This window comes from Dioscorea cayenensis, chromosome 10 (genome assembly GCF_009730915.1).
Source record: "Dioscorea cayenensis subsp. rotundata cultivar TDr96_F1 chromosome 10, TDr96_F1_v2_PseudoChromosome.rev07_lg8_w22 25.fasta, whole genome shotgun sequence".
Classification (NCBI taxonomy): Eukaryota; Viridiplantae; Streptophyta; class Magnoliopsida; order Dioscoreales; family Dioscoreaceae; genus Dioscorea; species Dioscorea cayenensis.
The window spans coordinates 18,154,585-18,160,414 of NC_052480.1; the positions used below are offsets into that span (position 1 = coordinate 18,154,585).

At 43.9% G+C, this 5,830-nt stretch overlaps 1 non-coding gene across 1 annotated transcript; it reads left to right on the plus strand.

Annotated features, from left to right (window-relative positions):
- The first annotated feature begins 2,607 nt into the window (after positions 1 to 2,607).
- LOC120271265 lies at positions 2,608 to 2,714 on the plus strand. The gene has a single exon (XR_005539884.1). It is a non-coding gene; the product is annotated as a small nucleolar RNA R71 (small nucleolar RNA).
- Positions 2,715 to 5,830: the final 3,116 nt, after the last annotated feature.

Sequence of the window (5,830 nt, forward strand, 5' to 3'; positions counted from 1 at the left end):
GTCCAACTCATAGGGGCAGCCGCACGCCCCTGTGTTTTCTCGGGATGGAGGGAGCCACCTGCAAAGTTTCGCACCGGCATGCGGAAATTACCCACGCCCGTGTATGGTTCACAAGGTCACCCATAGGGGCGAGTCCACGCTCCTATGTGTTCTCAGGAAAATCTGCCCAACTCTGCACGGAGGCACACGCCCGTGTGGAAATTACCCATGGGCGTGCGCCAATCGCATGGTCGTCCACAGGGGCGGCCGCACGCCCCTGTGACCTCTCTGGATGAGTTCACAGTACACATCCACGAGCGTGCAGAAATTCCACACGCCCGTGTGTTTTCTCTGGATGACTTAGAAAAACCTGTAGCCTCTGCAAAACTAGTCTGAACATGTCTACACACTCAGAGCCTGCCCTATTATGCAAAATTTACTAGAAAAAAACACGAAATAGAACTTAAACGACCAAACTTCGCCAATTCGCAACAAATCACACAATGAATTCTTTTAAAAACCCACAATAAAATCGCAGCACAAGCACTCAACAATTGAAACACCAACACTTAACAATTTATTCATGCAAACAAACTAAACTAAAAGGTACAAAAACAGTAAACACTTGGGTTGCCTCCCAAGAAGCGCTTGTTTAACGTCACTAAGCTTGACGTATCTTTCTTACCTCACGGGGGTTCATGAATGAAGGCTGCCCTATTACCCATAACTTGAAAGCATGATAAGCAAAGTCTCTTGAGGGTAGAGGGTGTACTATCGAGCTTCAGACCACCTAGCAATCATTCGTCCAACTTCCTTGGCTCATGTACGTCTCCAACAGTCTTGGGGCATTTTCGGTGGCGTCTCCTAGCCCTCTTCATTTTCCGGAGCACATTCTTCAAGATCCCTGGGGTAAATGTTTCCTCTCCATTCAAACCAAGCATCATTACTTCTTCATTGCTCTCCTCTTGGTCAAACAAACCTTCATACGGACCCGGGTTGAACATTTCCTGTATATATTCATCAACAATCTCATCAGTAGTGTCTAGAAAATACAAAGTGTCATCAAAATCAAGAGAATGCCGCATGGCTTCAGCAAGGCGGTAAGTGAGCTTATCGTCTTCGACTCTCAATGTGAGCTCTCCGCCGTCCATGTCAATCAATGCTTTGGAAGTCCGCAAGAACGGTCTCCTAAGTATCAAGGGTACATCTGCATCCTCATCGACATCTAGAACTACAAAGTCAACCGGAAAAATGTACTTTTCCACCTTGACAAGCACGTCTTCAATGATGCCTCTCGGATGTCGTACCGTTCGGTCCGCCAATTGTAAAGTCATCCGAGTAGGTCTAGGCTCACCCAAGCCTAGCTTTTAGAAGAAAGTATATGGCATGACATTGATACTTGCCCCTGAATCCGCCAATGCCATTTCCTCACCTAAGTTGCCGATGTTACACGGAATAATAAAGCTTCCCTGGTCCTTCTTCTTGTTTGGCATGTTCTTTTGCAACACCGCTTAGCATGAAGCATCAAGCACCACTGAAGCACTCTCCTCCAATTTCTTATTGTTGGTTAATAGGTCTTTCAGGAACTTCGCATACTTAGGCATTTGAGCCAAACCCTCAACAAAAGGAATGTTGATGTGGAGTTGCTTGAACAAATTCAGGAACTTCTTATACTGTTCATCCCCTTGGTCATTCTTCAATCTAGAGGGATAAGGGATTCTTGGCTTGAAAGGTGAGGGTGCCACATCTTTCTCTTTGTTTGCTCCCTCCTCAACCTCTATAACCTCGGGTGCATGTTCTTTCGGCATCTCACTCGGAAGCCTTCCTTCAACCTCATGACCACTTCTCAAAGTGATCGCCTACACATGTTCTCTAGGGTTGGTTTCCGTGTTGCTTGGTAAACTTCCATGTGGCCTTTCGGAAAGAGATTTTGCAATTTGACACACTTGATTTTCAAGATTGTGCAAGGAGGCGGTGTGATTGCGAAGTGTAGCCTCGAATGATTCAAACCTTGTATTTGCCGATTGAACAAATCTAGCCAACTGCTTCTCCAAATCCGTCATTCGGGTTTCCAAGCCTGAAATTTTGTTTTCCACTTGAGGGGCTTGTTGTTGTTGTTGTTGTTGTTGTTGGAACCCCGATGGCCCCATGGTCTTTTGTGGTCCTTGATTACTAAATGAAAAGTTGGGGTGATTCTTCCAACTTAAATTTTAGGTGCTGCTGTATGGATTCCATTGAGGTCTCATGCCATTACCTACAAAGTCAACATTCTCAACTGAAGAAACATCACCTATGATGATTGGGCAATTAGAGGGAGCATGTCCTCCACCACAACCGGTGCAATTGGTCACGGCCGCAACTCTATTCGAAGCTATAAGATCTAGCTTCTTACTCAAACTCTCCACTTGGGCCGCCAATGAAGTTACCGCATCAATTTCATGTAGACCGGCCACGTTTTTCTTCTCCCTAGTGTTCCACTGGTAGCTATTTAACCCCATTTCTTCAATCAATTGACGTGCTTCATCGGGAGTTTTGCTACCTAAGGTACCTCCTACCACCGCATCCAAGAGTTGACTTGTACTCGGGTTCAAACCATTGTAGAAGGTTTGAACAATCATCAACTTCGGGAATCCGTGTTGCGGACACTTTCGTAGGAGTTCCTTGAACCTTTCCCATGTCTCAAATAGAGACTCCAATTCCAACTTCACAAAGGATGAGATCTCATTCCTAAGCTTTGCTGATTTTCCGGGAGGGAAATAACGGGCTAGAAAAGCTTCTACCATCTCCTCCCATGTAGTGATTGATGCTCTAGGTAATGAGTGTAGCCACTGCTTCGCTTTCCCCTTTAAGGAAAATGGGAAGGCTCTCAATTTGATGGCATCATCCGTCACACCATTTATCTTCAGCATGTCCGACACCTCGAGGAAGCTCTCTATATGACTGTTTGGATCCTCATCGGCCAAACCGTTGAATTGTGCAGACTGCTGTAGCATATGGATGAATGCTGGCTTTAGCTTAAAGTTCTGAGCTGTAATTGGGGGACGCACAATACTCGATTGTGTCCCCAACACTGATGGTCTTGCATAATCGGATAGTGTTCATTGTTGCTCATTTTGTTCTGCCATGTTGTCAGATCCTTCTACTTCCAAATCAACTGGATTAGGCTGTTCTTGTACAGGTTCTTTCCCTTTTCTTCTAAGTGTACATTCAAGCTCAGGGTCTCCTTCAATCAATATTGATTGATTCCCTCGGGTCATAACCTGGAGCTACACCAAAAATAAAGAAAAAGAAAATCAGAACGATTATAGAATAAGAAGATATGAATTAGACTGTGTGGTGAAATAGCTAAGAAAATAAAGTGCAAAGTATCTCTAAACGCCTAGCTCCCCGGTAACGGCACAAAAAACTTGACAAGGTCCCCTTGCGTATATCCCGCAAGTGCACGGGTTTGTCGAAGTAATAATCCCAGGTGAGCTGTGTTGAATCCAACGGGAGTAGGGAGTAAAGACACTTAATTCGATTCTTAGCTATGTGGAGTATCAACAATGATAAGTGTGGTAATGATTCAATTCTCAGAAATTAAAAGCATCAAGTAAGAGAGCAAAAGTAAGGAGGAGGCAAGGCAATCGATAAAGATGGGGTACTCGGATGATGCTTCACCTAGGATAGTTGCTTCAAGTGCAAGAACTCTCTATTATGCTTCCTAATCAATGCAATGGTGAGTCATGGAAATCCTTACATACATAGTCCCAAATCTAAGGTCAACTATGCCTAACTCTATACATTTCCCGGAGGAGAAATCAAACAATCTCAACACCTCGCACTCGCATAGAGTTGCAATGAACTCTAGGGATTCCATGTGATAAATCTCTTCCAAGATTTAGACCTAACCCTTTGGTCCAGGCGGAATGTCCCTAGCCACAATTAAGCCATAGATACTAAGATCATCTCAACGTTTCACTCCATTGCACGTACAACTAGGCCCCAGCGGAGGTTCATCCCTTAGACCATTCACTCTATTATGACCGCAAAGAACTCGCGGAACGGAGGTAGAATCTATCACGTCGGAGGGGAAAGGGGACACTCCTGTACCTCTCGACTCATCCTCTCAACCCTCTCCAACCTAGATTTGTCTAACGCTCGTGGTGTGTCACTCACTCACAAGGTTACCAACAAGAACTCTCAACCCTAGTGTCACTCTAGGGGAAATGTTCATACAATCAAGCATTCAAGGTTGGAACTCACAATAAACATCATTTTATTGAAAGCATAATAAAGAAGTTCAATGAAGCGAATACATCCTAGGGTTCACAATCACCCAAGTACCTAGTATGGGTTTAGCTCTCCATGGAGCTAAGTACAATCAAAGAAATCGAATGTAAAAGCAATGAATCCATAAAGAAACCCCCTCGATGGTGGTGTCGATGGTCTTGTGGGAAGTCCTCTACTCGTCGTCCAAGGATTCCTTCGTCCGGTATAGGATACGCCCCGATCGAAGCTCCCCTACCAACCTTCTTCCTAATGGAATCATGATGTCAGAGCCGTAGAACCTCTCCAAAACCTTGGCTAATACCCCTCGAAACCCTAGTTGAAGCCCTCTCGCAAGTTGGGGATAAGATGGAGAAAAGAATACCAAAATCGGGGCTGAATCGGCTTTAAATAGGGTTGGAATCGGGTAACTCCATGGGCGTGGATGATACATGCGCCCATACGGAATTTTCACACGGGCGTGGATAATTTCCACATGCCCGTGTCGATTCTTTGTTTCTCTGGTTTCTCGGCCGGCAGTGAACAATGCTGCTACAGTACTTGCTGCATTGTTACCTCATTACTCTGCTACAGTCTTCGACCTCAATAACTTCCCAATTCCATACTTTCATCGGGGTAACGCAAACGGGCACACGTTCATGTCGTGAATCACTTGCTTCTTCAATGATATATAGTTGGTGGAGCTCCTGTTCTTGTATGCATAAGACGGAATACTCGAGTGTGACTGCCTTTGTGCCCCTCCAAATGGATGTGCTCACTCAAATGCGAGGAGGTTGGCAAACACTCTAGCATCCCACACCTGTCCTATGTCTTCGCGTTTTAACTTTAGCAAGATCTCCTCCAAAATAAGTGCATTATGATCCACATTGGCCTATTTCGTTCATACTCGGCTTCACAGCCCTACCTGCGTAAAAGTAACATAAAAACACACATTAATGTAAAAACCTGAGAAAAGTAATGCTCAACATAAGGAATTAACGCTTCGCATTCATATCGCTACCAGCTCGAAAGTGTGAAAGCCACCTTAGCGGCCGTTTTGGAAAGGGCTACCTTAGAGGATGTGTGAAGCTACTACCATCTTTTAAAATTTTTGTCACTTTTGTAGATAAATAAGTCCCTTGTACTTAGAACTTTGAGAAGTATATTTTGGGTTGTTTTGAGTGAGTTCACAGACATACACGAAATTCAGGTTTGTTGTCCTTTTTTATTCAAGTTTTTAGTTAGAGCATTGATTTTTCGTATTTAGTGTTGAAATTTTCCTTACTTGTAGAATACTTTCTTTGTATGCCTCAATGAACCTAACGCCAAGCTCTTTCAATATTTTCTTCATTAATGCATAAAATGTTTTAATGTTTGCTTGAGGACAAGCAAAAGCTTAAGTGTGGGGGAGTTTGATAAGTGCTTGTGCGATATGAATGCGAAGCATTCATTCCTTATGTTGAGCATTACTTTTCTCAGGTTTTTACATTAATATGTGTGTATTTATGTTACTTTTATGCAGGTAGGGCTGTGAGGCTAAGTATGAAGGAAATAGGCCAATGTGGATCATAATGCACCTATTTTGGAGGAGATCTTGCTAAGG